Consider the following 12,818-nt stretch of genomic DNA (forward strand, 5'->3'; position numbering starts at 1 on the left):
AAACTATGTACATGTTGAAACATTCCTCTCCCAATACACAAATGCAACTGAGCAACAGGAAAGTTAAACATATTCACCCAAGCTGGATCAACCAACAGACAATTATCTTTCAGCTTCCCAAACTCTAGCCCCCCCCAGCAGAGTCAAAAGCAGGTTAAGAAAATTTTTGCAGACTATGTCACAATTTGTTTCTTGATTTAAATATAATTTTTCTTTATGGAAAGCAGCTACTGACTAAAACGATTTGTGGTCAGCAGTATATAAAGTGTTTGGTTGAACACCATCTTTATCTAAAACATGAAAATCCAGCAGCTCCAGGTGTAGCATTGCTACTTGTTAGTTAAAGCTTTAAGCTGCTAGCCTCATGCTAGTGTAACTGCTCTCCAGGTCCAGAATTCACTGCAATGGAAGAAGATGGGAGTTCAGTTTTACTGCATTTCAGTAAAAGCTGATGTGGGCTCCTCGTTTTGACACTAAATTTGGATACAAGACATTATTACTAAGCAACAATTCAGAAAAGTTTCAAGGTTTTTCTTGTTGTTATCTCAGCAAATGACAAAATCTTCTCTATCCACAGAGATCAATTACACTAAACTAGTTCTACCTTTTCATTACTTCATTGCGGAAGGCATCGAAATTTAATCTGTTCTCAAAATAAATTATAAACATTAATACAGCCATAAGTGTCACTGCTTTAGCAGAATTCCTGATTTAATTCCAATATATACAGCTATTTAAGATTTCATCAAACAAGAACTGTTTAATAATTCTTTTTTCCTTTATTAACCAACACTTCTACCCCTTACAAAAGGAACAGGAAAAAAAACCCGTGTAAGAGCAAAATAATTAAAAATACACTAACAACCTCAAAGACAGATAGCAGGATAATGCCAACCTGTATTCCACCAAAAGAAAAACAAAAAAACAAAAAAACAAAAAAAAACAAACAAACAAACAAAAAAAAAAAAAAAAAAAAAAACACAACCAAAAAAACCCCAAAAACACATGTGAAATCACTCACAAGTGCTATTTCTACTACTTTGCCCCTTTTACATACCAGACAGACTGTTTCAAAGCAGCTTCTCAGCAGACCAAAGTAGATTGACAAGAGCCTACTGCCTCTCTGTAAAATAGACACATACACTACAAAGCACCAACCTGTCCCCTGGATGTTTTAAGCTACTGCCTATTACACAAATCAGGTTCATCCTGACCAACATCTTCACAGTCAAACAATGCATCAGGACTCAAACTCCATTTTGATAATAAATAGAATAAAAACAAATAAATATAATGTGTGTCCAGAAACGGGAGAACTTCATTTTTCAAAGCACTGTGGTGAACCTAAAGAATTAGGCTTTTGAGGGAAGGGAGAACTATACCTGGGACTATATATGTGATTTATTATGAAACAAATTAGTACAGCAGGTATATATACATATTCCTGAATAATAGGGCATCTTAACAAACAGATTACACAAGATACATGTGTCACACATTCTCACCCATAGTGCAAATTCCTTTGCAAGAAGAATTTCAAAAAACCCTAACTGCCTGTAGTGCCAGTAAAATTGCTATAGCATAAAACTCAATCTCATTTCAATACATACTTTAAAAAATATCCCAAGTGTTAATAAGGAGAACAATCACTTTTCAGGGATGCATTCCGATAAAAGTTTGAACTAATAACCTACAACTCACTAAGAAAAACATAGCTGGCTGCAAGTGCTGCCTTTATGTTCAAAAAAGCAGCATTTCAAATAGCAACACAAAGAACAGAAAATATTGGTTGGTTTTCTGATGAGGTTTCTCTGTGGGACACATTCTCTTTATAGCCTTTCATCAAACACCACCAAAGCTGGAAGCGTTCTGGTATCCCTGCCATCTCAGCAGCCTGAGCCAACAAAGAATCTCTGCAGCGATAAAGGAAGAGTCTGGATCAATCAAGCTTTTTCAAACGATCTATTCTGAGACAGACCATTTTCTTAAGAAATTCAGAAAGGTAGCTAGAAATACAACATTCTTAATAAATTGAACACAATCCAGACAGGAAAACTAACATTTTGATGAATTCCAGATAAGACTTCTAGTCTTGGAAACAAACTTTGATGAATTCCAGATAAGACTTCTAGTCTTGGAAACAAACTTAATATCTACTCTAAAAGACAGCTCTAGAGATCACTTCAAATAAAGTTCTTCAGTTTACCAGTGACAGGGTTATTTCTAGATATAAATTACTACTGGCAGAAGTTTTTCATTTGAAGACAAACTTTACTTTCTGTAGATCTGAAGGTTCAGGCTTACTTTTACTTTGTTAAGAGCCTGCAAGAAGAACTTGCTGTTATTGAGCACATGAGAGAGTACATCCAACAATTATTAAGAATAACCTAAGTTACAATGTATAACTGAAAAGTAATAGTTAAATAAGATACAATGCACAGTGTGCTTTATTATTAAATCAGGGATCATTCACTTAAAAAGTTAGGATGTCTCAAAAAAAATTCTCACTTTCATCTCAGAAGTGCACATTGAGCATCTCAGAAGGTGAGGCACAATAACACTCAAAATGACTTTTCTTTGCAGCCACAGCATACTTACTACAAAGTGCATGAGGAGGAGGAGAACAACCTTCAAAGGATGTAATAATAAGAAGAAATCAAGATATGAATTTGGGTTTTTTTCTTTTCATTAACTTACAAAGTGTCTATCATAAAGCAACAGCCATAAACCCAGAACTCTGTCACAAAGTTTCTCCATATCAAAAATTACAAAGTGTTTTTAAAATTATACTTCCTATGACTGTAAAAAGTTACGAGGGGGAAGTGGAGGTAAAATAGCAAGTTCTAAGCACTTATGCTTCAACCAATGATTTTTTTGAGAGAAGGCAGCTTCTTTACCTTCCTGAAAGGTTTAATCATTACCAAACTGGGTACTAGTTAGATATGTTTTTATTAAGACAGTCACTGAATATAGGAAGTCTAGATCTCAGGCATTTTCCATTTCTTTTGTTAAAGTAGATCAGTTGTAACAAAAACCAACCAAGCCAAACCACCCCTCAACCCTACTCATCTTTGCTAATACCAAAGCAGCATGGAAATAAAAATAGTTCCTTAAGAAAAATTAAACACTTTGCTTTCACCTCTGTATCAAATTCTTTTCCTTCATTATGTTTGCATGCTCTGCTTTGACACGCAGAGGAAGTACATGCCAAGTCGTTTAATGAGAAAAGCAGAGCAGTTAAAACATTGGTTAGAACAGTGAAAGGATGTTAGGGTATAATCTGGTGTGGGAGAAACACAGAAGGAAAGCCCTGACAGGGATGGGAGGGTCTTCTCATTCTTCAGGTGAAACGGAACAGATCCATGCTTCTCAGGAAACCATTTCAGGGAGGAATTTTTATCATTTTGTCAGAACTTCATGTGATGCTGTTACTCAGTCACCATAGAAACAAGGGCAGAATGTTTTATTGAAGGAGATGGCTGAAGAGAAATTGGTAGTTCTCAGGGCTAAATGTTTCCACTGAGATATTTAAACAGTTCTACGGTTGATTCTTTTAAGTAAAATTTTTAATACATATGCATATATATATACACAGAGATGGAGGGAATAATTTTTTTTCCTGTTAGGTCCATACAAAGAACACAGAATAAGAAGCAGTTTGAAATAGCAAGCTTCATATTTCATTTTTCTGAACTGGTCAGAAGAGGATGCAGTTTAAAAGGTGAACATTTTGCATGACTAAACAAAGCACTGCTCTACAGTTGGCATACATGAAGGCATGGGTTCAGCCTTGCATTTTTGTTTCACTGTAAACTATTTTTGTGAAATCTAGGCTAAAACACAGTCACTTTTATGGTACAGTCTTACAGTCATCATTGAGATACATTCCAAACAATAGGCATACTGTACTGTTACACAGTGGCAGGAAGGAAATATTAAAAGGATTAGGGATAAACAAGAAAAATGATTACCCAGCTGAAGCAGTCAGACAGACAGGGATCGATACTGGAATGCAAAATACCCGAAAGGATTTTCAAGAATCAAAAGGGCAGTTATAGTAGATTAAAAAATGAGATTAACTTACACATACAATATGCACAGGACTGCATACGGATGAACTGCTACAAATAAAAAAGCAAGTAGGAGCCTGACCTTTTACCTAAAACTGAACTTTATTTAAAATCTGTTCTATTTTTTAAATGAGTCTTGATACACTTCCCAGCATTCTGGTGCTCCAGATTTTATGTACTACACAGTGGGGCAACATGTCTCACCCACATTATAGCCTAATCTCATAATATAACAGCCTGGAAGTAACCTGAGTAAAAAAAGTCACACACAAAAAGACAGTCACAGATACCAGCTTTAAGAAACATCCATTCATTGATACACATCTTTGCAACACAGTATTGACTATAGATTTGCCAAAGATTTTCCATTTTGAGGACCAAATAACCAGAAAAACAGTTATATCACTCAAGACAGCTACAGTCAAGGAAGACAATAATCCCCTTTGGATAGACAGCAAAGCTATTTTAATTTTGTAATTCCATTTCCTGAACCAGTTTCTTTTCCTGTACTGGAAATTTTAAAAAGAAAGGTGGTAATTCAAAACAAACAGACCCCAAAAAACATCACACCATAATCACAAACAATCCTGACCCCAAACTGATGTCTTCCAAAGAAAGAGTTAACAGACTCAATGAGAATCTGTCAAACACCTGCATCTAAATGGAAATACAAGTTCTATGAAACCAATAGTGTTTGTGGCCTTTGGGTTCAGGCCTCCCAGCTCACAGCATTCGTCTGTTATGATAGAAAAAATCAGGTCTTAAAAACTCAAAAGTAATTTTACTTTTCCTCCATTTCGCTCAAAACCTGCTTTCAACAAATACATATTAACTTGACACCAACAAGTTAATCCAAATCAATAACGGATAATGTTACCTGCCAGAACTGTACAGGAAGGACTGAGCCCAGCCCACTGCACAGAACACAGGAAGCTGTGCCATGCCTGGGACAGCATCCATTTCTACTGCTAATTGCATTGCTTTCTGAAGAAATAAAGCACCTTTAAGCTTCAGCACTGAAAATCCTTCAGAAGTTAGTTGGAGAAATGAGCAGATAGCTGTAGTCAGATTTACAGTTGTGTTGCCTGTATAGAAAAATAACATTTAAAAATGTATTCAATATTGTCACAGCTGGAATAGCATTGTACATTGTAATTTCTTTATATAAGAAAGTATATTATGCGGGATGAATGTTACTACTCCTACTAGTGCTCAATCTTTATATTGGCCAATCAACTGGAATTTTCAAAGAAAAAGTATGTAAACAGTAAGGAAATTGTCTCACCTAGGGAATTAGGACTTTGAAGAATGCCAAACCATTCTGGGAATAAACCAAAAATGGGAATACTAGATTTATAATCAGTATAAGCTGCATATGATTTGATGACTTACAAAAATGCACACCAGTAGTAGACATAAGTGAAGCAGAAAGTATTACTTATTGCAACAGTATATTCAGCTGCAAAATCAAAGATAATGTTGAATGAGTACCAAAGTAATGATACAGCACAACTATTTGGAACAATTCTGCTTAATGCAGGTTAAGAAAACAATATGAGACTAGCTGATTTCTGGAGAATTAATCACAAATATTCACTGAAGGAGAAGCACTGTAAGGCACAGTTGGATGTGACAAGGAGAACAGGATTTGAATTTGAGGACACACTGTGTGCCTCCCAATAGATAAACCTCTGGAGGTAGCTCAGGATGTAAGGAGCAAGAAACAACTTATTCTACCACACAATCACACCCAGAGTAAAGTATCAAATTACTCTTTGCTTCCTACTCAAAGTCTAAAAACATATGCAGGACAAGGACTTAGAAAGCACTTGCATTTGCAATAAATGCAAATTATAATGAAAATACACACATGAGTTTACAAATAATAAGAATTCACATATGTATGAAGCTAGCAACTGAGACTGAACAGCAGGAAGGGCAATCAGTTTTCTAGAGCTGATTAACAAAAGCAACAGACTTGTAAACATTAACTTAGAAATGAGGGGTTTGATATTCAAAGAAATGCAATTTTTGTTGTTAGCAAAATTGAATCAACTCCTGTCTGCCCTTAGTGCTTTGCCTTGTTAATACAAATAAATTTAAGGCATGTGATTTCTTTTAGTTCTCTCTGATAATTGCTAATGTTAAAAAGCCCCACCAAAACCCACAACCCCAAGACCACGCACAGTAAAAGAAGGACCTAAATGCTTTAAGAAACTTCTGGAAAGTAAACTCCAGTATGCAAACTAGTTTTCCCAGTTATTATGTTCAAAGAACCTCTGTCTCTTACTAGCTTAACCTCTGTATGTTTATTAGAGGCTTAACCACGTGTTTCTAAAATTCTTTCACAAGAACACTCAAGATGCATGATGTTAGGAAAATCAACCGTGTTCAACATTTTGGTCTTCTCTTTACTAACCTAAGATACCACAGTAGTCAGAAACTACAAAGAGAAGCACAGTTTCCTTCTTCTAGGCAAACAGAAAGTGAGCACTTTCAATGGAGAAGGCCAACACCATGTTTCAAGACATTTTCACACCAACTGCTATGGTCCATCTCTCTTGACTTCTCTGGGTTAGCTTCTTCCTAAGCCCTTCAAAATAACCTCTCTACTTTAGAATTTAAACACATTTTGATTTTACAAGATTTTCCATAAAACAAGAGATCTTCCAAAATTCTTGCTTTTTCCCTTTATTACTTTTTTAACATTAACATTTCTGTTAAGTTTGTCTCCCCAGAATGAGTTTTAATGCTAACTAACTGTTCCTTTGTTACTCATCAGTTACCAAACCTGTATCATTATTGAATAACATTTCCATGCATCACTTAGGACAACAGAAAACAACTCTACCTATAATAAGAAATATGACAGCAAAGCAAAAAGGGGCCATTATAATTTTAGGGGAACTCTATGCTGACAGAGAGAATTCTGAAGTAGAAATTCTTGGTGCCTTGCAGTGAAGAGATTCTACAAACCTTTTACAACATTTCCAAAGACAAGAGAAATTGTCAACCTGAAGGAATTTAAACAGCTCAGTCCTCCAGAAAAAGTAGATATTGGTTCTTACCAGATCTATTTTTTCTGAGAAATGACATTTAACAAAACTCTAGTTAGGAGCATTTCACTGAACACAGAAATGGTGGATACTCCACATTATCCTTTCTCTGAAGGCAAAGTATTCTAAAAAACTGCCATATTTGACAATTAAAATGCAAAATGCAGAAATAAGCAGCTTAACAGAAGACTCCAATGTAAAATAAGCTAAAGCACTCTGTTCTTGGCTTCTTACACTAAAGCCAACTTCTCATATTCCATGTAAAAATATGGAATAAATAATTATAATAGAAGCTGTGCTTTCTTGACTCCAGAGAACATTTGCACTAGGCAAAATAAAATTAAATAAAGCTTCTAAAAATCATGCAAGGAATACCACTGAATTCCAAGCTCCTGCTTGCAATACTTGTTTTCAGTGCTAGTTTGAATGTGTTTCTGCATTTTTACAACTGTCATTCACACAAATAAAAAAGTAAAACCAAAATATCTGTTGGGAAAAAAGCAACAAGACAAAAAAAGCACTAGAAATTTTAATTTTATTCTAAGATCAGACACCTTAAGCTTGAGAAGACAAATACCCAACTGCTTGACTAAAGGTTTTTGAGAACTGATTGGAAAAATTAACAGACACCTGGAAATTGGAGAATCATCTTACTCATACTTTCAAAACTTTCAAACTACACAGAACTAGCCAGAAGTACCTACACATCTCAGGGGTGGTGGGGGAGGCACATGTGCAATACATGTGCATATGGATTCATAACCAGCCCTCACACACAGTAAGACCACAGGGAATCACAGTGTGAGAAGTTTGTTCTGCTCTGCAGTATGGCTGCACAAAATGTAAGAAGCCAGATTACTTTTAAGACAAACTGAGATCCATGCAATATCCACAGTGTTTATTTCTCAGATTGTCACTAAACAGGTGCCTGCACAGGACTATGCAGGTACATAAATAAAATACTTGACAATACCAATTAAATACAGCTTCAAGTCCATCATTAAATGCTACTATGTATCACCACCCTCTTGCAGCATGCCTTCTTCTACCTTGAAGCAGCAATATCCCAGAGAGGGAATTAAATGTCAAAACTACAAAAAAGCAGAAAGCCAGCGTTTACACAGTACTGAGCTTCTGTTAACACTAGTACAAGTATTTTGCTGACTTCAGTAGCCATTAAACTTGGACCCCTCTGTTTCAAACTGGATGAAAGCCAACACCTTGTACTACAAACAAAAGACAGCAAGTCTGGAAAAAGACCAACAATCCTATGCCAAATATATAAAAATAATCTCTCAGTTTCAGAGTGTTGTTGGCTGCAATGTTCTTTAATTAGATTCAGTTTCTGATCTCATTTGAAGCATACAGTTGTGTATTAACCACCTGGAAAGTTTGTTTCCAAGAGTAGCTTAAAGGAGAATGATCTTGAGGTTTGCAAGCATGATAATCCGCTTTTTCCCAAGTGTATTGTTTTGGTTTTTTTTTAAATTATAACTACCAAAAAGTATCACAAATCATCCTGGCTCAGACATTTTTTCTGATTCTTTGCCCTCCACTTTTCTTACTCTCTCTTCTTCAATGACCTTTCCTCTTCAGTTATCGACTTATTGTTTATGTCCTCTTTAAAGCAAACCTCAAATGCAACTTAATTAACATCTTTTCCAACCTGTCTTTCCTATTACACATCTCCATCAGTACAATACACAGCAATGCACTTGTTTTTTTGTAAAAATCTACCTTAATACAAAATATTACCTTCTCTTAAACACTAAGGAAAAGCATATTTGTGGCATATTGGACAGCAACTTCCATGACACAACTGAGAAAAGAACAAACTAGCAAATTCAGATGTAGAAGCTTTAGATTAGTATAATCTCTTGGGGCAGTTTGGCTAAACCCTGAATGCAGATTAAATTTATAAGCACTAAAATGCAAGTTACATACCATTGTGGAACATTATGTAACACGAAAGAAGCTACTGCCAGGAAACTACAGATCCAGCTGCACTTCCCAAGTGAAGCAAATTAGTATTATTTCCAGCATGATGGCACCTCTTGCACAAGTTTGGGATTCAGTCACCTCCAAAGCCATTCCATTTTTAGACCAAACTCAGTCCAGTGCACGGCACAGGAGACATCGGTGTACATTAATTCTATGTATAAAGGTTCGCAGCACACGTTACAGAGTATGTGGTTCCATGACCCGAAACAAGGCATTAATATACTGGCTTATTAATAAATTGGTCAAGTATGAAGATGGCACATTATCCACAAAAGTTATTAGCATCTTTAAAACAAGAGACACCAATGTTGAATTATGTGGTGAGGACAGACTCCTTGTCAAGCCTGGAAAAACTCTAGGAGTGCGAAGACAGCAAATGGAATTTTAAACAACATCTACTGAGTGCCCCAAGGGAAGGACTGGCTCTGTATACTCTCATGCTACAATGACAGTGGATTCTACCTCACAAACACACCCTAGTAAGCAATGTGAGCAGCAAGACCAGAATTTTAGTTGAGAGCTATTGTGAAATGAAAGTTCAGTGGGCTTGAAACAGACTAGAAGAAAGGAGTTGAGGTTTCTAGTAAACACTAAGAATTTTTTTTCCTCAAAAGATGCAATGATCCTTACAACCATGATACTGCACTGATCCTATAAACTCACACAATGCATTCAAGAAATCCCAAGGCTGAGAATTTATTCCTTCACATAGGCTAAGCATTGCAGAAGTGAGCAAAGCCTGAGCAGTGCTAACCAGGAAAGCCTGTTGACTTTCAACAAGATAACAGCAGAAAGCAAAAACTACCAAAAAGCCTTATCAAATACCACAACCACTGATGCTTACACATCTCAAAGCAGAGATTTCACTGTTTTCCTCTACTTGGCTAGAAAAAGACAGCAGAGAGAATAAAATCTAGTATTACATGATGAAGTATCTCACATGTACTTGTCAGCGAACAACACAAGTCCCCACAAGTAAAGAAGCAGCAACAGAAGTAAATGAGAAAAAATGAAAAAAAAAAAAATCAGAACTTTAGTTAAAGCAGTTGTAGGTGCTAATGGCTAACAAAAGCAATATTAATGAGGTGAGTTTTAAAAGAGACTTTTCATCAACTGAAAATTGACTTTTTTTCAACAAGAAGAATATGGTGTAAAACATGCCCCTGGGTGTTACTGCTGCCAATCAAACAATCCTGCTCTAATCTTTCATCTCAATGAATGAACTTTCTCAACACAGACTAAGTACTTGCTCTCATGGAAATCTGGATCATGATTTTACTAACATTTATCCAAAGTCTCTGTGATATAACCAAGCAGGAAAGACAAGATTAAGTACTACTGATACATCAATAATAGCAAAACAGGATGCAAAAATGTCAATTCTGTCACCTGCATACCTTGTGAAACATGCCTTCAGAATCTCATCAGCATAAAAAGAATAATTGAAGTACAATAAAAGAAAGTTAGAAATTTTATTGCCAATTTCTTACTACATGCACACCCTCCCCATGCACTACGATCTGTGAATGCTTAAAAGGTAACAAAGCTAAGTTGAATAACTCTCTTGCACGTAACCTCACACTACAAATGTCTTATAAAGCAAGGTTTTAATTATCACCTTTAATAAGCTTCCCCCATTTCACGAAATTTTCTTGAATTATGCTGTAGGTTTAAGATATTTTAAAATACATTTAAGCACTGACTATTTCAGAAAAAAATTTTAAAAATGAAAATTAAGCTCAGTAAATGTCAAGTTCAGCTACAATTTCTATTATGCCACAAAAAGAAGCAACAGTTAGATCACATAAGAGTGGACAGTACAAGCTTAAATAATCTGTAAATGCACCATTTAAGAAACATAGAAAGACTGTCTTATGAAATGAATTATTTATGCGGCAAGATTTGAAAACAAATATTCAGTTAGCACAAATTGGCTTAGCTGCTTGACTTAGAAAGGACTTAAAAGTAGTCGTGTGGATTCATACAGTCTCTTGTTCTGTGCATTACAGCGTGGTAACTAAGAGCACAGATTTAAAAACAAACAAACCCCAGACACCAAAACCCCACAAGCCATTCCCTACAACCCAAAAAAAAAAACAAAAAACCAAAAACAAAAAAAAAAAAAAAAAAAAAAAAAAACCAAAAAAAAAAACCCAAAAAACCCCCAAAAAAACAGGAAAAAAATTTCCAAACCAACAAAAAGAAAAAAATCATCCAAAACCAAATTTTAAAAAATGCATCATAAAGAGAGAAGAAGAAAAATCAATAAAAACATGACCAAAGGAATAGAGACACTTATATAACAACAAAGTATTGAATCCAAGAGACACGTAACATGTATAGAAAGGATACTCCAATGGATAGAAAGTTCAGAAGACTTAGGACCAAATTTCAGGACCACATTTAACTGGATTGAGTTTCTACTCCTGGTTTCAGTAAATTCACACAAGCTATTTTGATTGTTTCACTCCCCAGTTTACCATCCTTTTTAGCAAGACAGTTTCCTCACAAGTGCAAGGGAACTTGTTCTAGATGTGATATCACATGTTGTGTAACACACAATCTTTTTTTCAGTCAAGATTCTAAGGTGCTACAAAAAAAATCTACTGCACTCAAACCAAACAAAATCCCAACTTTTTTAGTATGTATCTGAAAATGCTTTACAGCTGCTAAAAATTATGAGTATTTAAAAAAAAAAAAAAAAGAAAAGTTTGTCTTCCATAGAAAAATTGCATTGAAGTAGTCATCCTTGACTAGATGCAGTTGAAAAGAAGGTCACACAGATGCATATTCAGTATTCTGTCACTGGCAAGTAGTTGCGAATTGATGTTTTGCAAAGAAACTTCAGTTCACTCAGTTCTTGGCAAAATTCAGTCTAAGCCAAAGCATGATGTATCCATTTCTCTTCTTTAAATTAACCATTGCACCCTAAGCTGCAGACCCACAAGCAATTAGAGAATTGCTAGAATCATGCTATTTTGATTAGAACAAGAATGGAAGAAAGCACATTCTAGTTAATCACTCCCAAACATATTTTTGGAAAGAGCTGCTTCTAAGAAAAGGTAGAAGAGCAGCCAACCACTGTCCCAGCAGGGCGAGCTCCATGGAGTAAATTCGCAAGCTATCTCAAATTCATCCTAGGAACAAAGATGTAGGAGATATAGACAGTAGCTAAACCAATCAGGTTATGTAATATATTAATGCCTCATAGTTATCACCTTGTGATATATTCATGTCTCATGGAAATTATCTGTTCCAACTGACATCATATAGAGAAAGAGAAAAACAAACCCTTTCAGGTAATCAGTAGTCCAGAACTGCTCTCAAGAATGGTGCCACTAAGTCAATTTCCTGAGCATTTTCCCCATGGCAAGTGCTTTCAGAACTTTCAAGGCAAGTCTGAGACCTTCTACCACTTTTGGTGAGGATCTATCATTTTCAAGTCTGCCAATTGCAGAGTAATTCCAGCCCAGCTGGACATTGTAAGGACACCTGGTCCCCCCCATATTCTGAGCAAAGCTTATGCTAGTCAACTGCTCAGATCCAGGTGAGTTCAGACAACCCTGGGAATGGCAATTCCACTTTCTCTTGTGGTGGATCACAGTTTGAGAAGTTCCCACCATGTGTTCGGCATGTTTTTGTTGCAATTGACATCTGATGCTTCTCATCCTTCCACTGTGCGCCTTGGTGC

The 12,818-nt window shown here is 35.8% G+C and overlaps 1 protein-coding gene across 3 annotated transcripts in view; it reads right to left on the reverse strand.

Moving 5' to 3' along the window:
• The window catches only part of CRIM1 (cysteine rich transmembrane BMP regulator 1), a 175,866-nt gene that overhangs the window by 94,994 nt on the left and 68,054 nt on the right, over positions 1 to 12,818 (reverse strand). The gene's annotated exons all lie outside the window — the stretch shown is intronic.

This window comes from Onychostruthus taczanowskii, unplaced genomic scaffold (assembly GCF_017590055.1).
Source record: "Onychostruthus taczanowskii isolate IOZ18803 unplaced genomic scaffold, ASM1759005v1 scaffold21, whole genome shotgun sequence".
NCBI classification, from domain to species: Eukaryota; Metazoa; Chordata; class Aves; order Passeriformes; family Passeridae; genus Onychostruthus; species Onychostruthus taczanowskii.